The sequence below is a fragment of the Electrophorus electricus genome, chromosome 7 (assembly GCF_013358815.1).
Source record: "Electrophorus electricus isolate fEleEle1 chromosome 7, fEleEle1.pri, whole genome shotgun sequence".
Taxonomy (NCBI): domain Eukaryota; kingdom Metazoa; phylum Chordata; class Actinopteri; order Gymnotiformes; family Gymnotidae; genus Electrophorus; species Electrophorus electricus.
Window position 1 is genome coordinate 13696622 of NC_049541.1, and position 24885 is coordinate 13721506.

Below are 24885 nucleotides of genomic sequence, written 5' to 3' on the forward strand. Positions count from 1 at the left end.
TTAACAGAGTGTCACAGTTTGATCACACTAGTGCATAATTCATTTTTGTCCCGGGCTGCTCCTCTTTCCACTGGTCACGTGGGTTTGCATGCCAGTGAGTTTCACTCAAAAATGTAAATTAAATGCTTGCCAAGTACCTGACTTGTACATTGATTGACTGCATATTTCTAGTTTCTCTGATTTGCTACATGTTCGTTTTACCTTTATACAATCTCTTACCACTAACTTCTACTATGTTGAAGTGTTTCTTTCACATTGTGGTTCATTTGCAAAGGAAAGTTTCATAAATAAAATACACAGAAACACAACATCTGCACACTATTTCAAGAAAAATCATTCTGAATTCATGAATCATCATAGAACATGAAAGACGTTGAATTCCATTTCAAATATGCATGATCAACAATCCTCTTAACTCACACTCTGTGACAGCCATCAAACTGATGCCCTATTGCCATAGCAACAAAGTCACAGACCAGTTTCTAAATGTCAGTGTAAACTCTAACAGCTCTCTAAAATGAAACAGCAACAGTGTAAGTGAAAAACTATGATCACCAGGTGTGCTCTGGGCTACTCTACTTTTCTTCATAAAACACATGCATCTAACAGGCTACCTCAACATGTCACAAATATTTGTGCTTAACATTCACCAAACAAACAAATTTAGATAATAATCAATGTCTCTTGTGAAGAAAGCAACTAAACATAGGCAATGAGAGACCACCACATGTTACTCCTCTGTGCTCAGTTAGCCTAACTCACAATTTAAAAGAATAAGAAATAAAATCTTATTTAATACAGCAATAGTGGGCTATTGTGTCAAATGACACATTTTAAAGGTATAGGATTTTAAAGCACTTTTCATTATTAGAGACAATCAACATTATTAATGCACACCTAATAAACGTCCTTAAAATATTGTATGTGTAGCCTTCAGTGAAACCTCCATGACATTCTTAATGTTCCAGCAATAAACAGAATAATTAAAAATTTTTAAGTCAAAGGAGGGGAAAAACTAACAGTTACTGACTGCTGTATTTTTCTCTTTCACTGGAAATATTTATAGCCATCGAATTGCTAGCCTGCTTATGTGCTTAGTTTTTGCTGGAGAAGCCTCTCAGCGGTCAAGGTTCAGTCAATGTTTAGATGGAACTAGTCTTAGTCCCAAAACCTACAGTCAAACATCCCACAGCGATTGCTGTTTCATGATTGCAAACTGATAAAATCGACCAGTTGTACAGGGAAATCAATAAATCATTGTACTTGTACACCACTTGATGCACGTGTACAAATTTCTGTACGTACCTGCACTAGGTTACAGCTTGGCATTTTTTATCGCGCCTGACAATTACTGAAACAACTGAAGGATTAATAGACATTAGCTAATCGATTGCAGCTAGATTTCTTATATTGCATTAAATTCACAATTTTACATAATAAGTTTAAAATGCACACATGTTGCTTGTGTAACTAAAGTGACCTACATTCTTAGAACAGCCTAAATATAGTAGCTAGAGAATGAGTGCTTCGCTTAACGAATGTATTAGCTAGCTAAGGAGCTAGCTAGCTGGCTAGCTCTAGCAATCTGAAGTAACGGATGTTTTTCGTCTGGCTAGCTATTGTTAAGTGGGCAGGATAGCTAGCTAAGCAAACTTGCACTCACCAGGTTGAAATTGAAGAGTGAACAGGTGACGACCTGACGATCTTGGACCAAGTTACAGATCCTGGTGACACGAATGAAATGTCTCCAACCAGAAGCCAAAAAATCCGTTTAATTTCCGAAATACTGCGTATTATGTTTCCATTACGTGATGTCTACGGTGTAGCACACCAAATATACGCAATACGGCCGGCCGATAATCTAACCTGGGTAGGTTGGCTAGCTCGGTTAGCTGCTGGCGCGTCCAAATAGCAAACTATCAAGCTAGCTAGCGGTTAGCTAATTAATTTTCATTTGTTAGCATGTAGTAACGCTTTCTGACGATAATAACGCTCCTCACACAACATGGTTCTTCTAGTCATATGAGATGGAAGGGAAACAGGACAATTTCTAGAGTTTGTGGATACGCCGTTAAACTGTCAAATGCCATCATACTCTATTCTCTGGTCTGCTGGTTGTGCATAGAACTCGCGTGCACTTGTGTACGCTCTACAAAGACTACAGTATTTTCGAGTTTAACATAAAATAAAATTACAGTTCCCGTAAATATCGTTACCCCACGTCCCTTAAACGGGTTCGTACATTGTAGTTATATAAAAATCAAGGATTCCCCCAGTCAGTTACTTCCAATGCAGTGATTTTACGTCGTACTTCCAAGGCGGCCCCCACAAATTCTTCCTAGCCTACTCCGGTCCTGACAACCGCGAGCCGTCCAATCGCCGAGCGTATTCCTCAGCTCCCTCCTTACCCTGCAAAGCTGTTTTCACCAAGACCTGGAAGGACTCGGATCGGGTTCAATACAGAGAGCGTTTGTTTCAATTATGGATCGATTTCTTCTTGTAGGCGAAACCTGGAATGGACAGTAAACCTTTTTACCTCCACGGAAATAAAAATGTTCCCCAAAAAACTCCTTTCTGAGTGTTATATTTAAAATGTAAATGAGACACCTTTGTCTATGTACAGGTTTTGCGTAAACGAATAATTAGTAAGTAGTCAAACCATTTTCACAGGTACAGGTGTAAAGTAGGTCTGAGCAGACAAAGTAAGGTGCTAGCAACATTGAGCTCATGGCTTTAAATCCCATGAAGCACATCTACTGCGATACTGAAAAATATGTAAGTTGCTCTGGATAAATAGCATCTGTAAAATGTTTCGGAGTTAAATCTGATAGACCTGGATGAAATAATTTAATCACAGCATAATATACTGTGTCAAATGTGTAGTACAGAATTGACTTTGAAATCACTTTGAAGTGTCATCTCTTACACTGCCGACACACCAGTCGCGCCACTGCTGCACAACTGGTGGCTGCTTGGCACGTCGTCTTCTCATCCAACTCCTCCGCTACGTAGCACTGTGTTCTTCACCATAGCGTCTTCACGCCGAGTACAGGTTTGGACTTCTCTCCCTCAGTAGTGGCCATTCGGAGGCTAGCTGGTGCCGCAAGTTACCAGCATGCTTATCCACTTTTTTGAAAGCGTGTGCATCTCCTAAAGCAGCCCTCTGCCCATACCTCCACCAGCACCTGCCCAGTACATTGCTGGAGGGCTTTGGTCAACGCGTTGTGTTGTTCCAGCAGTAGAACAACTATCAGCCACAGTGTTTTCTCCTCCAGCATCAAACCCAGGTGTATCATCTGTACTGTCCAGTCAATAATGCTGGGTGACCATTTCTAGCTGTGCAGAGTATGCTTCCCAGACATCTTCGGTATCAATTAGGTGGACCCCTCCAGTTGGTGCAGGCGTAGCTTTCAGTAACCCCTTCCCCCAGGCTACTTTGCAGCCTACCTTCAAGTTCACAGATGCATCACTTACTTCAAGCTCACCAGTGACACCTCACATCTGACACCAATGTAGTGACAGCTCAAAGAAGGAAGAGTCAGAGGACATTACGACTCCAGTGAATACTATATTAGTGACAGCAGAGCAAACGCAGCCACAAAAGTGGAACAAGGAAGGACTGCTCAGTGGAGAAAATGAGGAGGGTATCTAAATGACATGCACTACACAAAGATAGTACACATTTCTATATACTAATAAACTAGAAGAAGATGCAACAACTATACTAACATGCACACACAAATCAACCATTTAACAATAAACATTCAATTTAAACTAAATAAGTCTGTGGAGAGGCACACAGCATCATGGGAGTCCTTGCTATGCTCCTCTCTGCTCTTCTACCTGGCCCACACCACATTGTTTATTCTTGATAGAACCTGATTATCCACTTAAGGCTATTTGGACAAGCTATGCAATGCACATGGTGTTCACAGATTGGTGGAGAGATTGGTGTCATATATTACCGATGTGTTGAAAAATTAAATCAGTGCCTCTTTTTGGTGTTACTGACAATTTGGTGCATTTTTTGCTGATGAACATCTTGTCATTGGGAATTGGGTAATAAATTGATGGCCTGGCTTATGAAGCCTTTGTCAGAATGAATTTATTCAAGCTGAAATCCATCAAGGGAGCTTGTTACCTAATGATATATATTAGAATGGATAATTTTGTTAAGTTCAATTGGAGGGAAGCACAAAGAGGATACAGGGCAAATGAACAGGAAATTTTTATTTTTACACAGTTTTGAACAAAGGTTTGTTCTTCTTTTGTTGTTATGAACAGAATCACATTACAAAAACTTTGGAAAGGGTTTTTGAAAAGGAATCATAAAGTCAGGCTTGTGGTTGTTGCCACATTTCTTGAAGTCTCTGGCAGGAATCGACAAAATAGAGTCAGTTTAATAACAGATCAAGGTAAATGCACATAGTGAACATTTTAGTATGCATATTATTCAAAAATCTCTGTTGCTGCAAAGCTGAAAGTTTTCCTGCCAGCAGCAAATCATGATTGGAACTTCAAAGGCCTCACTAGAAACAGGATCTTACAAATCCTTTTCAAATCCTGGCCACAATCCCAATGTCATCAGACCACTGTTATAAAGGGCGCTAATGTTTGGTTATAAAAATGTTATAACAATCGGCTGCCTATTTAACTTATGGTGCAAGCAGATTGGCTGGAGCACTCAGATGCTCAGCTCGTTTGAGCTCCTTAGCGGCAGTGTCCTCAGTGCCATGAGACCCAGCAGCAGTGTGTGACATCTTGTCAGTCACTGAGCTCTAACAGAGAGGGGCAGCTCAGGGACTTTGTACAGTCATCCAGGCCCCCAGCTATGCAACCAAGCTGAAAACCCAGAGTGACATGGAGGGACAGTGGGAGCACTGCAATATGGTTCAACTGCAAATTCAAAGGCTCATTATTCAAAACTTAACAAAACTTTGACTCTTGTTTTCATCTTACATGACTCATGTTTTTGTGACCTAATTTGTTTCCCACAGGGAAACATCACATGATCAGTGGATTTTGGCAAAACATCTGAATCTGCAGTGCAGATAAAAGATAACAGGCACTGACAAAATAAGCTTTAAGAAATAACATATGAGGTCTCTACACAGTTTTCACAGTTGTCTACATAAGGTCTGCTTATAAGTCTATTGAATGTATTTTAAAAATTCATTTAAAGACATAATTAAGTCTGCATTTAAAGAAGTCTTTTATATTTTCATTTAATCATTTTCTGTATAATGTCTTTTAAGGTCATTACTAATGAACTTTTCCATAAACCATGTAAAATATTAGGTAACTCACTAAAGGTTCAGTGGAAATATCACATGAAGGCACAGTAAAATTCCCAGCAATGCATTAACACCTACATTATAGAATTACATTTTACATTGTTCATTTGCATTCTGCTGAACTTGTATAAACACTGCTGGTGTTAATTCTATACTGGGTATTTTGCAATACAACACTGGCTATGGATTACTGAGGCAAACCACAAAGGTGTTAGTTAAATGCTGTAATATTTCACATTTCTGGTTATTTGGTAGCTGTAAGGCTAGCATGCTTCTGTTGTAATTCTGTGTGCTGATATCTTTCCACTTTCATAAATCTACCACACTCTACCTCATGAAGAAACAAAAACATACACACTCATCAGTCATGTTTTGCTGCCCTTTGCTGCCTTACATCATGAGATCTGTAACATCTGTCCAGAGGAATCTGATGGACTCCATTTGTTTTAGACCAGTGTGAAATACAAAGCAGCCCCAGTGTACAGGGAACAGCCTTCAGAGGTGTCTGCTGTGAGAGTCCCCTTTGGGATCTACCAGAAATGCTTCCTCTTCAGAGCGTGCCAGTGCCTCAGTGGGGTTCCTCTGGAGTGGGACACAACAGGAGTTATTGTGCTCAGCTCCTGAAGAGAACGCATCCTGCCAAAGTATATATGCCTTCTGAATTTCCCAAGGTCTTTTTTCTTGCTTTGTTTTTATCTCCATCAAAATAAATATTATAACTCTGTGTGCTGCCCATGCTATTGATCTGTCATGGATTTCCCTACAGCTTCACACACTATCAATATGCATATATTTTATTTCTTCACTTGAGGGAATGCATATGCCTAAAATTATTCACAGGTTAACACAGTAATTCATAGTAATGGAGACAGTTTTCTAAATGTGTAAGTAATTCTACTATTTTCAAAAATTCAAGCACCCAGAAATGTTTATACAAAGATTATATTTACCCCAAAGAGACATCTAAAATGACAACATGCTGATTTCAGTTCTAGGATTTTATGATACCAACCACAAAAAAATAATTACTCAGGATATAATTTGGCTCATCAGTTTTCTACACTTCAATACACAGTTAGTAGACTAGGAATGTCTATTCTTTTTAAATGATGCATATATTTCAAAGGGTGTCAATGCTAGTGCTGAGTTATTACCTGGCCTGCAGAGTTAGCTTCCAGCACTATATCAGTCACTAAAAGTGACCTTGTGTTTATTAAATACAGTTAAATGAAGATCAGGATCAGGTATTGAATTTATATATGACACTCAAATACATAAGCAGAAATGAGATAAAGTGTGCACAAGACTAAATATCCTAAAAATCAGGTTTATTTTTCACTAGCTAAGAAAACACTGACAGCGTACACAATATAGTCCCTGATTCCCAGGTCATGAAAACAGCTTTGTTTTGGTAATGAAATCTTTCTTAGGACAAGGCCCATGTTATTCCACATTGCTCATGGTACCCTGTGATTCTCTACTGTGGTCCAGGATTAATTTTAAATCCAAATTTTCACATTTAATCCCAAAACAGTCCAGTCCATTGAGATGTGGTACAGAACATGAAATATGTTTACAGGCACAAAAAATACAAAGAGAATTCAAAGGTTTATAATACTGATTTTTTTTTTTTAAAGTTCATGTTAACGTTGTTTTTCAAGAAAAATAACAAGCATATGCAGTATGTCATGTGGTTGTGCCATGTTTCTCAATGCTGTTGTTTAAGCGCATGCCTCAACCATAACATGTAGGACATAGTGCATCCTTTAGTGTGTCACATAGAAATTTCATAATTTGGAAGCAATATAAACCTTTAATCAGCAAGCGTTTACACTTTATGTGATAAAGTCATATATGTTCAAATTTTAGACCTCATACACTTTACTGTAAGAAAAACATGATTTCCAGTTGTTTTTGTGCTTTTCAGCACTTGGTATGTTGCTCCAAAATGGGGTATAATATGCACTTTGATTTACTTAAAACCCCTTTGTGTTTTTAAGGTTGAACAGGCAGACTCAATACCCAACTCCCTGCTCTCATCTTCACGGCCTGCTGCTGTCGCTATGATAACAGCTTTCATTTAGATAGAAGGACATCTGGGAACTAGATTACCATAAGCAGTGAAGGCAGCAGAATATATTGGCTCTTATTGCTGTGTCTATAGTTGATGTAGACCCTTACTGCTTGACCAACTATTGATGAGGTATCATTGGAACTGCATGAGGTTACCACCAACTGTGGAGTCTTTAAATAGGAATGCATTGTCATAGGAAAAGGACATAAGAAGGGAAAGGAAGAGAGTGAAAGAAAGAAAGATGTATTTCTGTGTGAATATTTAAATAACATCTTTTCAAACATATGCACGCAAGGTTCGCTTAAGTATTTTCTATGAGCATGATACAAGGATAATTTGAAAGTCATCAAAGAGATTACTATAATAGATACCACAGATGTTTAACCATCTGGTTTTATTTAGCCATATCGTCATAATAAACAACCTGCAAACATTCTAATACAATATTTTTGCATGAGCTTCTTGTAATAGGTTTCATTTTAATCACACTGTTGACATTGTACAAAGGCCCACTTTTACATTAGGTAACCAGACTTATTTCAAGGCTAATGAAAGCAAAATCATTCACATTAACAGTTATATTTCAGCCATCCAGTTGTGAGAGGTAACTGCATTATTAACTCACCAATTCAACAGCCATCTGTTTCTGTAACAGGTCTTCCTGTCCTTTACCTAAACATAAAAAGGAGCCAGAATTCACGCAAGTCTACAGTGAGTGACATGTTTATATCATGTGTCAGAGTCCAAAGGTAAAACAATAGGTCACAAAATGCTGCCCATATAAGTGAGCATTCTCTCTACCCTGGTCATCACCCACCCACCACACTTTCTGAAGCCTGAAATATGGTTGTTTGGAATAGAAATGAAATTTCTTACGTTAAAAAGCAAGTGAAGAAAAAAATCCTGAGCTTGTTACAAAGCCAAGATGGCCATTTCACTCTTACTTCTACTATTGCACTGCTTGAAAATCCCTGGGCTCAGGTTTCTATATAAATATTTATATTAATCACTTAAACAGAGCTTATTCAGACAGTTCAGGATTAGCCGAATTCAGGTCCAGAGGACTTAACTCCTACGGTACTCCTGTTACTTACTGTAAACAAAATTCTAGTTGAAAAATTCTTTAGTACCTGAGAGGAATTAATCATTATTCTGATATAGATGCATGACTTTCTTTTCTCGATCTCAGACTTTCACTGCTAGTTTCTAAGCATCTCTATATTATAATAAATCAATTTGGTATCTTTATAGTCACTTCAATAAATGCACACCATTCCTGAATTGCTTTTATATGGCCTGTGCTGTACAGCGAAGGGAGTGCCGTTTAATGTAATGTTTTACCTCCTCATTCTGAAACTGTGGACATAGTTTAGTTAATGTCATAAATCAGGTATGACTTCTTTACATATTTTCCAGGCAACCAAAAAAAAAATGGGTTTGAGCCCAATAAGGTTAAACCTAGGAAGTGTGCAAGAAAAGTTAAGGAATGGGCTTATGGATTTACAAAGAGAAATAAATTCTGCAAATGAGCAGAACCTTTTATACCATTCATTGTGATGTCACTGTTTTCAACAGTTCAATTGTCAAAGCTAATGGCTTCCCCCAAGGCTGAAGAATCTGCAGCAGCCAAACTTACAATGAAAATGATTCAATACAAAAAAGCAATTATTATGCAAATGCATCAGTCAATCAGCACATCACAGTGGGAATCATCTAGCTGGATAACTTTGGTGAATTTCCCTGTGCAGTGCCTGCCAATTATTGTGTGAAAGCAATATGCCTAAAATGAGACTAATGCAACACTAACAATTATATTAATATCTTTAGGTACAATCCCTTACAATTTGTCTCCAGCTTTTGTATTGCATTTTACTAAACTCCTTTAATTGCCGACATACCATAGCTCATTAGAAACAGGAGGCTTTTACTTTGTAATTACTATGATTACTTCAAATGTGTTCAAAGTTATTATTTTGGCTTTAAAGTCAGTAGCACTCATATATAAATAGTTTGCAGTGTTCATAGCAAATGTTTTGAATTTGCCGTTTTCACATCAGCATCTTAGACTAAACATTGTTCATTTGCCTGAGAGGTGGATTGTTACTGTGACTTTCATACAACAGTTAACCTTGTACTCAAGTTACCAGTTACCTACCCTGAAATTCTTAGATGGCTCCTATTTTAAAATCATGTATTCCTTTGAAATAAACTATTCACTCCTGCAGTAAACATTGTGAAACTTGGCCATCTTTAAGGGAGATTTAGCACTCTGTCCTCAGAATGCCCCTTTCTTCAGAGAGAGTATACTCTAAATTAGCAAAAGCAACATGACAGTCATGTCACAAAGTATTCACCTCCTCAGCTTGAGTCTTGCACTCATAACTTATCAACAACCCAGGACACTATTCATATAAATTGACATTGTGAACAGATCTTTCCTGTCTACTATAAGTGGTCCCTATCGGCACAGATTATTTAATACACAACTTCCTATAGTCCTTCTAATCAATAGTACGTGAGTGAGAAAAGACAGAAATACAGACCCCTTGAGAATAATTGAAACCTTGCCAAAGGTAAGCAAAAAAGGTCTATGAAAAATGTTCTTCTGGTTTATGTTTAATCCTACACTGGCAATATGTGATATCTACATTTTTTTTGTTAAGCAAAAGAAAAAAAAAAATACTTGTGAACTCCCCCACTTGTGAGGGTCCCTCACTTTATCATGACCTTGGGACTTTTTAACGGGTGTTGCCTCATCTGAGCAGTGCCAACTTACAAAGTTCAAGTAAAATTTTGTGAACTTCAGGTGCTTGTATTTGTAATTTTTCCATGGCTGAAAAATAGGTGTAAAATTAATTGGGGTCCTCTTTCAGTGAAGTTCATCACAACTCTGTTGTTCTAGACATTTCACTCATTTTAACATTTCACTCATATTTTCAGTGTTGGAATAAACTAATAAATACAAAGTAAACTTTTCATAATCTTTACTGTGGGTACTAGTAATTGTAGCGGGCACTGTATAGATTTATACTTTAGAAAATACTCCCTGAGAAGATATAGAATTTATAAAACATTTCATTTATATACTTTCTTAATAAAACAACAAACTGAGTGGCCTGGACCGAAAACCCCTATCACTTGTAGTATTGCTTTCAAGCTAATACTCCTCTGAAAACACCATCAAATCAGACAATTTACATACTGCAGAGAGCAAAAACACATAAAGGTCAATGAGGCCTTATTGCTTAAGTGTTGCCTATTATGGTTTCAGAAGCATGTTCGATTTTTTCTGCCAAAATACTAAGGCTGCCAAGCTTTGGATTTGCATGACAGTGATTCAGTAACCGCCGGACTCTTCACAAGATGAAAAGGGGCAATGAGATGCTTTAACCTTACTTATCACTTTTCACATCCTTTTTACTCATCAGAGTGACTGCAGTTGTTTTGATCCAGTGGAATAAAGTGCGATTTGGGTAATCCATATTTCATCCTGACAGCATGCAGTGCTTCCACATGCGAGGCAGACATAAAACAAATGCACATGTACAACCAACAAGCACAAAAATGTACATACCTGCTTACATATTACTTGTATCTACTATTCTTGGCTCAGCAACCACTCCTGCATTAGCTGTGAAATTTGATTAGTAATGCACATTTGCTTCCATATAGAGCTCTCTGGTTAATGGAGTAGTAAAACCTTCTTAAACTCTGACTCAAGACCTTCATGTAACGGTCCGAGTGCTGATGGGTGTGGAGCAGGACGCACAGACTCCCTCTACACTGAAAGACGTTTATTAACACTGAATGTATACAACTACGGTGGCACTCACACACAACATTAACGATGGACATGACTACACATTAAGTGGGCACAGGCTACAGCAACATTAACAGACATCAGTAAACAATGACCAACAATGATGCACACACAGCAGGGGTTGATATACAGACGGACACAAAACACTAAACCCCGTGCAGGTGTGCGCTATTACGAAGGGTGTGGTTACAAACGATACATGTGAATCCCCCTGCATGCGGCGGGCAATACCACATGACTCATGGGGGGAGGCACATTCTGTAACACTTTAAATGACTGATATAGTGGTACTCACGCCTGTATATGTCATGATTCTCATCCTCCGGTATCATGGTCCCTGTGGGCACTAGCACCACATGTTTCATTGTTTTGGTGTTTCATTGGGGTTTTTTTTGTTTTTTTTTGCCTTTTATTTCTAGTTATGCATCTTCCAGTTTATTAGTTCCTTTACGAGGGTCTATATAACCCTCGTCCCTTGCTCTGTGTTGCTTATTTTTATACATATTCTTGTATTTATGCTCAAGGTTTTTACATAGGTCTCATGTCCATTCTCTTGCTATGCTCCATTTTAGTTAAGTTTAAATTTTTTTTTTGTTTTCCCATTTTGTATGCATTTATTGTTTTATTAAAATCCCTTCCTGAACATGTATCCTTCCACCTTGTCTACATCTCTGTGTGACAGCATAAGTATTTATATTCTTGGTTTTGGTTAATAATAATAATCCCCAAACCTTCAATTACCTCTTTACAATTTTATACACATTATTAAAACCAAACCTTGTTTATTATATACCTTCACTGTTTGTAGTATGCTTTACATGTTTGTAGCCCCTCAGACAGGATTCTATCTTAATGTATCCTTAAGCTCAGGCCTGGTTTACTAGCATAATTTCTTCCATGGACACAACTAAGCACTGCTGTAATTCACTCTAGACAAGAGTGCATGCTAAATGTACATCACTCTAGACAAGAGTGCATGCTAAATGTACATCACTCTAGACAAGAGTGCATGCTAAATGTACATCACTCTAGACAAGAATGCATGCTAAATGTACATCACTCTGGACAAGAGTGTGTGCCAAAAGTGTGTGCTAGCGACTGTTCAGCAAATGTGTAAAAAAAAGTCTCAGCAGTCAACACACTCTTTGTAAGGAGAGTATATCATATCCAGAAGACATATGTCTCCTTTGAAGTGGCGCTAACCATGAAATGAATGGAGACCAGAGAAGGGTCTTATGGCATGTATTGATGGCTCTAAAGAGATGGATGGATTTTCTGTTTGAAATTGTCATTCAAATCAGTGGTAACTCCCTGTGCACTTCTCTTAGGAGGAATAAGATGGGAAATTGCCCTGTTGTGAAAGGGGGAGACAGCAAAAGAAATAGAAATAAAGAGAAAACGAGAGAGAGAGAGAGAGAGAGAGAGAAAGGGAGATAGGGGTTGAGATTTCATGCCAGATTTCTTGTACATTTTGCTTTGCTTTTTCTTAAATTTTTTCTTTGATTTAGTTATTTAATTTAAACATTAGAGATGTTTTTGCTATCATGTCTTTATTACTGATATCACAAGAAAAGTAATTAATTATTGAAATGTTGTTAACATACACAGCCAGTCCAATCAAACAGTCAAAACAGCCACACTTTGCCAACCAATTTTCCAATGGACTGGGTCACGGTTTTGGGTTAGAAGGCTGCTCTCCAGTGAATCCCCCTGTGGTACAGTCCAGCACTAACTGAAGTGGAGCGGCACTGGACGGTAGCTGTTTCTTGTCATCTTGAGAGCTCCAGTTTGACCCTGAAGAGAAATGAATGCCCTCAGGGCTTTTGCTGGAGATAGCGTCAGTAAAAAGTGTTGATGCTGGCAGTTCCATGAAATTTAAATTAGGTTCATTTTGGACCACAGCAGTTGGATCTTGAACATGGCAGGCTTTTACAGATGAGGAAGCCGATTTGGGATATAACTCAGATTGTGCAAAGCCTCCTGAAAGACACAGAGACACGGATGTTATAAGTCTCTAAAATGATTTCAGTATCTAGAGCCAGGCCACTGGGACACCCATGTTAAGTTTAAACCAGGAGAAGATTTGCTCTGGTGTACTTACTCATATTTATGGCAAACCTGAAGAAACTATTTTATTGTTTTATTTTATATATTTTAGCAAATCTTTTTATTGTGTGTTTTGTTTTAACATTGTCATAACAAAGAGGGAAGCAAATCTCATGGTTCCTGCACAAATTCCATAGCCCAAGTTCCAAGGAATAAATAAATAAACAAAGTGAAACCAATGGCCACTTTTTATGATCATATTTGATGTTCATTACATTTGTTTCATATCTGCATCTATCTTTGTAAAATCAAGATTTGATTAACTCATATTATTATTATTATTATTATTATTATTATTATTATTAGCTGTATATTATGTTAAATATTCCTTGTGCTGTACATTTTTCTATTTTTCATAAATATTCAGTAAATGTTTTGGAAACACAGTGACAGAGGACCAGTGGGAGGACAGAGTAAATTTAGTACCCTGAACAAAAAGATCCCTCAATTTTGAAACTTAGAGGCTATACCGTCTGTGTCTGCATTGTATTAATTAGTCATGCAGGCCTAGCAGAGGCTGATTACTTCCTCAAAATAATTTAGTCCACCTGTTTTAATGGCAGTTTTAGGGAGTTTGAAAAGGCCACAATTCTTGGGTGACTGCTTTGTTAATTATGATTAAGGCTCAAGTTTGGTTCTGAAGTTGTGGTTGCTATGGTAGCAATGCTTCTGAATGGATTCTGTTGGATGTCATGTAGACAAATGAATGCCAAGTAATTATCTGACTCAATAGTTTATGTGCCCCTTTTACCTTATAAAATTGAACTTTTTGATGAATGTTTTCGAAGATAGAAAGTGCTATTAGGGGACAAAAATGCAGTGCAAGAAAGAAAAGATTAAAAAGGTTTTCGATACTGGTTTAATATGGTGCTGTTGGTGATACTGGTGAATATTTTCTAGACAGCAACTCTCATATGTATTTTCTTTTTGTAGCAGCACTTTTAGTTGTACAACATATAACTAATCTAAAATATTCCAGGCAATCCCAAAAGTTGATACTATGTTATTATCATGAGCATATGTATCCTGGGGCATGGGTGAACATGTCAGAATGATCTCAGGCAAAAACACAGGTTTCAGAGGTCAGGACCTCACTCTGCTCCAGCTTGTATCAAAGCAAGTGATTTATTGGAGCTGTCAGAAGAGCAGGCTTCTCAAAGGTGGACACACGAGGAGAGGAACAATATAAGTCATTGTCCTTGTTTGATGACTTCTGGACTAAAATCAGAAAAGAAAGGTGTTCCAACACCAGACATGTTACAAGAAGTAGAAATGGCTTTAGTCCTATTTGTTGTTCCCTTCTGTTTTTCATCAACTTCATACTCACATAAGTAAGTTCAAACTACATAAGAAAAGTTACATATCTATGTAAAGAATTTCATCAACATAACTAAAAAAGGCACAGCATTGCAAAACATACAGTCAAACAAACTTCCTCCAATTGGTGCTCTTGCAGTACAAGCCTATAGGTTTATACCCATAGACTTTGCATCAGAACATTTTTGTTTTGATTTGATTTGGGTGACTTTGATTAGGATGACTCTCTCACAAGGTCTAATGCTAAAGATACTGTGTGTTTCCGAATGACAGTCCTGAGCAGAAGGCAATATGGGGCAATACATACCATATTGTCACTGTGATTCTTTTCTGATTTGCTGACACTGAACACCTGCATTAGAATAAGAAAGCACACACTACTGTATTTCAGAATTCAAGACTGCGACAGCTTGTCTTACCAAGGAACATCTTTAAGATCTTACTTTTCTATTTTGGGAATATTGACTTCACAAAGTTTTGTTTTCTTTACTCTCAAGCTCTTTCAATCCTGTAGGAAGGAATAGAGTAACAGAGTAACAGCGCTGGGCTCAGCAGGCCATATCCTCACTGACGGAGCTAGAGACACAATATTCTTCCTAAAACCCGGCTAATCACCATCATGTGATTTACATAACGAGACTAAATTACCAAGTATTACTTACAATGTGTCTCATTCCTACAGTTTAGAGGGAAATAGCAGTCAACTAGATCACAACCAGAAAGTCGTTACGCGAAAAGGTGAGCAAAAAATTGTAGTGTGCATCATAATTTCACTGGTGAATGATCAATGCTCAGCATGAAAGTTTTGGAGTGTTATATGCATTCCTGCGTCACTACACACCAAGAAAATGGAGACACTGATAATAGTGCTAAAACAAACACATCTGTGCTAACTGCATCCACCACATTTTTCCTTTGTTGCTTGCATTAATCAAATCTGGCTGTGCAACGCATCTTTGTTCAATTACACACCACTTTGTTAATGCTCACGATTGTCTGTTAGTTGATCAAGGAAAGTGTTTCGCTAAAGTTATTTACTTTATGACAATAACATTTCTAAGGGAGCAAAGGAAATGTATCATAAATGCTTGATCAGATATTTTGTGATAAGATTATATTTTTGGAGGCAGCTTATATTTTTCCCTGCAGAGGATTTAAAGTGTGCATGAATTTAAAGTGTGCATGAATGCTTTCTATCATTTGATTGGGTTTATTTGTCTGGGGTTCTTGCATATAGGCATAGGAAATTTGGTTTAGAAACTGCTTTTTATTTATATATTACACAAATAAATAAAATAAATTGAGAGATAATAACATTAATTTGTACTTGAACAACTATAATAAATTGATTTAAACATGTAAGGATTGGAACATGTGACAAATTTTTAAGCAATATTCTTCCATTCGGTGCTTGTATAATTGTATGCTATGTATGCATTTTTTATGAAATGAATAAAGAATCATACTGGAAAGTACTGGTGGAGTGGAAGGTTACAATGTTATATTTCTGATTAACCTACAGTGTGGTAATCAGTGATCTGAAGTAAAACATTTTAGCAGCACAGTCCCAGGTCTGCCCATTGGTAAGTCCTCATCTCAGGCTTAGGAGGCAAAGATAGAGTCGCTTGCAGTTTAAACGTAATAAATTTCTTAAACAAAAGATAGTCCAATATTAGCATTGTTAATCAGGCAACAGTAGGTAACAATGTAAGCTATTATCCAGGCTAAAAAACCAATAGGGGGAATAGGCAAAAAAAAAAAAAGATGTAATCTGAAAACACAGGCAGAAGTTGGTAACAAAGAATGTAAACAGAATTAAACAGATTAGAAATGTTATGCAGGCAAAACGAGACTTCGCATCAAGGGTTTGGAAGGGAAGTGTATATATATATATATATATATATATATATATATATATATATATATATATATATATATATATATATATATATATATATATATATATACACATAAAAACAAGGGAACAAACAAGATGCAGGAGTTGCTAATATTCAGGGCATTTGGATCAAACAGAGGTATTCTGGGGAATGTAGTCCACAGGATGCAGGTTAGAGGCTGAAGCTGTGACACCTCACAAGCTTCTTGAACTTCAAGGGCAACAAAACTAATCTAAACAAAAATAGTTGATATTACGTGTCTATGTTAAGTGGCATTATATTAGTTCAATTCAGTTAATAGTCAAAGTCAAAGTCAAAGTCAGCTTTATTGTCATTCAGACTATACAACAAGTAGTGCACAGCTGAACAAGATTGCGTTTCTCCAATATACACTATACATAAAGGGTAAATACACAAGAAATATATATATATATATATATATATATATATATATATATATATATATATATATATATATATATATATATATATAGTACAAGTATATACATATATTGCACATAGGAATAAAGAATAATAGAGATATGCTTACATTTCTACTCCACTGCCAGCACTGATAATGATTATTTAAGACCTGGCATGACCATTATTGTTTCAGAGGATTATCTGAATCTCTTTTTCACAGTGGGTCTCTCCTAATGTATAGAAATTTAGCAGATATCATGCTTCAAGAATCAGTGAAATGTTTAAAACCCATATCCATGTTGTCACAATATTAGTCAATATCAATGAAAATATCTATCCACATGAGTGTTATCCTACTAAGCACCCATAGTGTGAAGGAATAGATACAAGCCTACCCCATTCAACCAGAAAGCTATAATTGGAAAACCAGCTGACAGTAATAGAGGTCAGGTACCTCTGCTTCACACAAAAATTCATGTCTTCCTATTCCTGACCTTTTGTTTTGGCCCCCAAGCCTTCCTGCATCACTGGGGGTCTCTGCAGATTTGACGACTGGCTTTTAATTGAGATCTTTTCAGGAACATATGCCTGGGGAATGTGAAAAGACCCAGATAAGGAAGCAAGTTAGGGCTAGTTGGTGCATAATTTTTATTCAAGAAGTTCCACATTCAAGAAGTTCAAATTCAAAGGAATTTGAAATGTATATGAGACAAAAAGTTAGTCTCTGTTTACAGTGTCTGTAAGTAGTTGATAATTGGTGCAGTTTTAGTTTTTAATAGTTTTTTAACTGGTTCTTTCATCACATTTGTACTGAAATGAAATAATTACTGAGTTGAAGCAAAACCAATTGTCCATTTACTTGTGATCTCCTGAAATGAGGACATAATGAATGAAAAGCTGAAACCAGTAACTGTAACTGGTTAATTTTAAAGCCAATGTGTTGGGATACTGAGCCAAACAAAAACGATGTACCACTATCCAGTTACTTACAGACTGCCCTGTTCTATTTACACAATATACAAAGTGATATGTGCTTGTGACATTACGAGTATGTTCTTCGTGCACTGGTGTTTTAAGATTTGTTTTACAGGTTACCCACATGTGCATGCTGTTACAGAACGGCCGAGTTACGTGGTACAGCCTGTTGCGTGCAGGGAGTTCATTTGTTTGCAGCCACACCCTCTGTGAGGGCGCACACCTGTACAGTGTTTTGGCGTTAAGTGTTTATATGTCTATTTAAACTGCTGTCAGTGTGCACCTCCTGGTTGGTCATTGTCAATGTTAATGTTAGTGTTGATGTTGTTTCCTTATGTTGCTATTAGTGTCGGTGTTTTGTTTAAGTGTGTTTGTGTTGAACGTTAGTACTATGTGTGAGTGCCACCATTGTCTTTTATGTTTCATGTTAATAAATGTTTCACAGTGTCGAGGGAGTCTGTGCATTCTGTTCTGCGCACTGCTGCACATGGGCAAACATAACAGGCGCACTATAAAAAAAACAGTGAGCTGCAGAGATGACTCTTCATTATATCACGGATGACCTGATTGGCCAATGGGACAATCAACCTCTCTTTAAATACCTGTATCGCATATGTGTTGGTTGCCATGTGGTGTCTTGGTCAGTAGTCACTATGCGCGCCATGGTAGACACAGCTTTGTAGTTCTTTGAATCTGTACAATCACTGTCAGTTGTAGGCTCTCTTTGAAATTGGGTGTTGAGGTTGACTGTACCCTTTTTCTGTCCCAGGTAATGCTTCTCCATTAGGAGTTTCGAGTTGACACAGTTTCAAAAGGAGTATTGAGAGTTATATATATTCGATTGTCAGAAACATTGTGAGTATTGTTTTTTCTTCTTTTTTTTTTGTTTGTTTAGTGTTATAGGGCTGGATGCCATGTTCTTTTTGCTTTTGTTGTATTTCTGTTTTTGTGGTAGGGAGGTAAGGTAAGAGTGATGTATTTATTTTCTTTTGTTTTAGGGAAGTTAGTGGCTTTAGTTAATTTTTGTTTGTTGTGTTGGCATAAAGCCCACCCTGAAGAAACACTCCCATTTAGATTAGGTTTATGTTGTTATTATATGTATATTTTTGTATTTGTGTTTTTTTGTTACTGTAAACAAAAGAAAAAGCATAACAATGCATAATTGAAAACCCCATATAGAGTGTGTCTCTTTGTTATTTTTAATTTGTACTTTTTTGGTCCTGGAAAATCGAGCTCACGAGAGGTGTAGGTAATAAGGCATTTTACATTTTTGAGTCCAGTTTGATAAGGGTGAAAAAAAGCACCGCTTGACTTTTTTTTAGTGGGTCTGCTGTTCTGGAGTTGATGCACTGTACTGAGATCAAGTCAACAATAGTTTGATTAATAGCAGCTATACTTTGAACAAGAAACTTATTGAACCCCATACAATGTGCTCTAGCTCATCCTAAATAAGCATGAATCTCTGTGAAAATGAAGGCAAAGCTCACAAAACTCCAACAGGGAAAAATGAGTCATGATTACTTACCATAATTGCTCCCATGAATGGTTAGTATGATGAGCTAAATAGGCTTTCTAAAGCCAATAACATCTACTGTTTGGCAGTCTTGTGAGGAAAGGTAGAAGGCTTGTGAACTTTACAACTTCACTTGAATTTGATGTTCTTATTATGAAGAATAGTGGAAGTTTTTGTGTCTTCAAAAAAAATGTAGCTGTATATGAACATATCCATAGATGCATACGATTCTTAATTTTTAGCTCCTATGAGTACACCCCTCATGGAAGCCAATGAACCCCCCAAAAGTTTGGAAATTAAGTAGATTTTTAGAAAAATCTAGAATTACAAGAATATTTAGCAGTCCAAAGAGGCCTAGCAGACAAATTAATTATTGATCTTTAATCCATACACTGATAAAGTTAACTGACAATTGCACCAACAAAGAGGTATAAGATAAATTCCTTTTGCATATCCTGACAAGCTAGAACATTTTCCCACATCTTTTGTCAAAGGGAGAATGGGGTATATGGGTTTATTATACTTGAATATCGTTTCTATATGATACACATCATTTGGAATTACCTATCCATGTGGAATACAAATTTGAAGTGCAAAACACGAATTGTATTTATTTATCATCATTTCATCAGGAAGGCATTTAGCAGATCTCTGGTTCTGGTTTGGGACCAGTTGTGCCCCTTTATATTCCAATATAAACATAGTCACAGGGACAGCATTTCACTGACCTCAGAACAGTGCTTGTAAACAGAAGTGTGAAAGAGCTGCAGTTGCACATTTGTATGCACTTAGACCGATGAGAAATATAAAGTCACCCCTTGTCACGCCACCCTGACATCTGTAGGGGGTTCTCAAGATTAAATATTACAATCCAATATTCTTCACTGGAGGGGGCTTTTAATTTTACTCCAGAGCTCAAATGCCACTCTATTTATGTGATGTGAGCAGTGCCATTTTATCTCCTATGCTCTGCAAAAGAACCCATTGTTTTATTTCACACAAGAAGATCCATCCCTTTGATCCTCACAGAGACCATTCCATCTCATTCTTAACGGCTTCTGAGAGACAGTAAAACAGCACAAGAGGGCAGATGACTTGTTACATTGTGTTGGAGAGTCTATTGCAGTGCCTGGGAGGCAAAGCAAGAGACAGGGGCTTGATGCTCATTCCAGTACCTTTTATTACACTTACACTAGTTTTAACACAAAAGACCAAGAGAGAAAGGCAGTCTCAATATAGGGGTTACTAGGAAAGGCAAATTAGTAGGTGAAACAAAGTCTCCACCTAAACAAATCTGTGAGCCATCTGCTCTGCTGCATTATTATGATTATGCTGTCTGGAGGTACATCCATACCTCGGGCTATTATGTGCAATACTATATGACTGGGTTCACAGAGAAGGGTGCAGTATGGGGCTAATTAGCGTCAACTTGAAGGTAATTTTATTTATTTGTATCCAGTAAATTGTCCAATAATAGACAAGTGTGCATTATTGCAGATAATTAAAGTGTGTGCATACATAGCAGAGATCACTGTGTAGTATAAAAGGCTGAAGTGAAATTGAAGTGAATTATGTTGCTAGAGGTCAAAAAGTCATATATATATATATATATATATATATATATATATATATATATATATATATATATATATACACACAAGGGAATAAATGCTTAAGGCTAAGTCTAGAGTACAGTAGTGATGGGGTGATTATTGGGTCTCATGTTGGTTAACTTAATTTTTCTTGTGCATTTTTTCCTTATTTTTTGGTATTGCACAGTCTATTATACAGTTACTTTCTTAGCCATTTGATGATTGCTTTGATGTGACACCATCATGTGCATTTTACTTCCACCATGAATTGGTCCAACTGAATTCAGCAACTTCTCTTCTAGGAGATGATCCTTCCTGACTGTCAATTATTTTTAACATGAGCACAACACAAAAAATGCCACTCTGCAGCTGACATCCTGTCTAGCATGTGTGCTGCTCCTCAGCAGTGGGCGTGCCCAGTCGTCTCCTATGGCTGTGTCCTTTCCAATAGGGCGGTATGGGGCGAGTTTGCGCACAGCACAAAGCTGGTTGCAGAGCTCCTCACACCTCACCTCATCAAGTGTGGTGGTGTCGGGGGTGACGACAGCAGCCAAAGCGCTCCCAATCCCCTCTGCTACTCTACTTGCCTTTCATGTTTTTCATTGGCTGATCCACTGAGTTGTGAATGAAGGTCCTTAAGTACTTATTGACTTTATTCAAGGTTAGGCATTCTAGTATACAGGTGTGTGGAATTCAATCACATGCTTTCTTGTAGTCAATTCAGGCAAAGCTTATGTTGGTCTGTCTGGTCTTTGATTCCTGGTGGACCACTATATATGCCAGTAGATAGTGCTTTGAGCCACTGGTGTGGTTACTAATCCCCTTCTGAGCATTGTTCAAATATTTGAACACACATGCTCATTCATCTTGGTGGCTAGTATTCCTGACAGGGGAATCTTGTAAACAGGCAGATTATTGTTTGTAGTTGAATATTGTTTGGCCCATGTTGACATCATTCATGACCAGTATTGACCTGCCATCTGTTAGCCAACCTAATAAAATAGATGGTATGGGAGCAAGTATTTGACCTGACAATGAAGATCATGGCTAATCTGGACACAAGCCATAGAAGACTACCAAGATGAAGTGAAGGCTACTCTAAGATGTGAATGCAGCACTATGGATAAAACTACTTTGACCCTTACTGAGATCAACCAGCTGATTAATGCCACTCTGATACTTGAGATACTTGGCTACAAGATGAACATCATCAGGGAACAGTATCCTCATTGGCTGGAAGCCAAAATAAGGGAAACAACGAGAGAAGTTAGCCATCTATCAGAACTGCAGAAAGGAGATACATGAGAAGTATAACAAGCAAGTATATACTATAAGTATATAAGTATAATATAATAAGTATGAATAAATAAGTTGTTCCCCCATGAGCCATCCAAAGTGTATTCTTGGTGGCAGGTTAATAACTTATGAACAGACCCACCAAAGCTGTGAACAGGATCCAGTAACCATCACAGGATGCGGTCTCAGGTATGAAGAACTGGACATCTCCAGGCCCTGATATGGTCCATGGCAAGCATACTTGCACTCCATGAGCACCTGGCAGTACAAATGAACCAGCTACTAATGGATGGAACCCATCCCGAATGGTTGAAGACTCAACCAGAAAGGGGCTGTTCCATTTAAATACCAGCTGATAACCTGCATCTGCACAACATGGAAGCTCCAGTCAGGTATCATTGCGTCTAAGACGGGTAGGCACCTGCTGTGTCCCTGCTGCTGTTCTACATATGCCTGAATCCTTTCAGTGAGATCATTACCAAGACTGGCTATGGATACCAGCTGTAGAATGGAGCAACTATCTGCCACCTCCTTTACTTGGATGACATCAAACTGTATGTCTGAAGTGAACAAAATATCGACTCACTAATCCATCTCACCAGGATATACAACAATGACATTGGAATGTCCTTTGGACTGGATAAGTGTGATCGAATGGTTACAAAGAGGGAAAAGGTAGCCAGTACTGGGGGGATTATACTACAAGAACATAACATAATAGATGTTGAGGACAGCTAAAAGTACATTGGACTCCCACAGACAAATGGGAATCATGAAGAGGCCTCAAGGAAAGCAGCTTCAGCCAAATACTTACAAAAAGTAAGGCAAGTCATGAGAAGTCAGCTGAATGGGATGAACAAGATCTGGCCTGTCAACATCTATGCTCTACCAGTCATCAGATACCCCACTGTCATAATAAGATGGCCAAAGGAAAAGGTAGAAGCCACTGACATCAAGACAAGGAAACTCCTCACAATGAATAGAAGGTTTCATCCCAAATCCAGCACTCTGTGAGTGTACAGTAAGCGAAAGGAGAGGGGCTGAGAAATAGCATCAGAGCCACTATCCAGGATGAAAAACTAAGATCTAGGAGTACACAAAGGAAGATGGCCCCAAGTGATTAAGTGCTTAGTGAGTACCTCAGACGGCAGAAACCTGAGGGTGATGAGAATGAGAAGGAGCAGTAACCATCATGGGAGGATAAACCCCTGCACAATATGTACCATTGACAAATGGTGGAAGTGGCTGATTTGGAAAAATCTTGCCAATCGCTGAAAAAGGCTGGACTAACATACAGCACAATGGTACTAATTATAGCAGCACAGGAACAAGCACTGAATACACAAAAAGCTCAAAAAATACCAAGGGCTGGAAAAAGAGCTAAAAGAAGATGTGGAAGGTGAAGGTAGCAGTGGCTCCCATGGTAATCAGAGAACTAGGGGTTGTGACCCCCAAACTTGGTGAGCGACTCCCGCAGATAGGAGCAACAAGATCTCTGTCCAGTCCTGGGAAGCACTAAGATACCATACAGGACCCTTAACTTCCTAGTCCTCTGGGCCAAGCTTGAAGGAAAAGGGGGATTTTCATATATAGAAATACAAAGCAAATTCCAGGTGAGTAATTGTACTGTAATAAAATAAATATTTTAAATTGTAGTAAAGAATTTCATATTTCCAGAGTCATTTACTACAATTTTTAGTCTCTCTCTCTCAGTCTCTGTCCCTGAAACATTGCACTCATGGTTTGCACAATAAACCAGGCCTAGCTACTTCCCCCATGCCGTTATTCACACTTGCCATTACAATAGACAATAAATAATAAACCACCTTGGAGGCCATCACATCACAAGCTTTTCATTAGGGTTGAACTGTGAATTTGCACATGATGCTTTCTGAGACTTATGGACTATGCAAAGTCTATATTCTCAGAAAGTGTCATGCGCAAATTCATAATTCAACCTTAAGATACTGTAGAGACTATGGACTTAGCACCCTCCTATACACTATGCAAATAGGCACCCTCCTTCTCTGGTGTTTTGTTAAATTAATCATACATCACATCCAGAAGTCTCAAGAGTGAGATCTGGTGTCCCACACCCACCCCTCTCCAAGCCTACTTTGTAATTATCTTATTATACAACTAATACAGTATATAGTGTATGTAATTTATAGTGTGTAAATGGGGTGAATAGTGGCAAACAGTGGCAGACAAGTAATGTAAAAAGAGAAAATAAAGAATGAATTCTTAAATTTGTGAGTACACATGAAAGTACACATGTAGAGGGTGAGCTATAAAAACAGTAATGACTTTAACATTGTTCTTATTGGATTATGCTCTAATATGCTATGTGTCTTATTGCCCATATGTGCAAAGTCCATAGTCCCAGAAAGTTTCATGTGCAAATTCACAGTTCAGTAGCAGCATAAAGGTAGTGACTGTGTGTATGTGCATGAGTGTGTGTGCATGTGCATGTGTGTAGTTAGATTATATGTCAGTAGGAAAAAATAAGATTCATTCTGAAGTCTGATAGCCTGTGGATAAAAGCTGTTCCTGAGACTTGTAGTTCTTCATTTCAAA

At 37.7% G+C, this 24885-nt stretch overlaps 1 protein-coding gene across 7 annotated transcripts in view; it reads right to left on the bottom strand.

Moving 5' to 3' along the window:
• LOC113573532 (LARGE xylosyl- and glucuronyltransferase 1) overlaps nt 1–2352 on the bottom strand; it is a 53499-nt gene extending 51147 nt beyond the window's left edge. For 2 of the 7 annotated variants that reach the window (XM_027003845.2, XM_027003846.2), the window contains exon 1: nt 1664–2352. The gene's annotated coding sequence lies outside the window, so the exon portion shown is untranslated. The remainder of the gene's footprint in view (nt 1–1663) is intronic. The other 5 variants (XM_027003847.2, XM_027003848.2, XM_027003850.2 and 2 more) reach the window with 5 other exon arrangements.
• Nucleotides 2353–24885: the final 22533 nt, after the last annotated feature.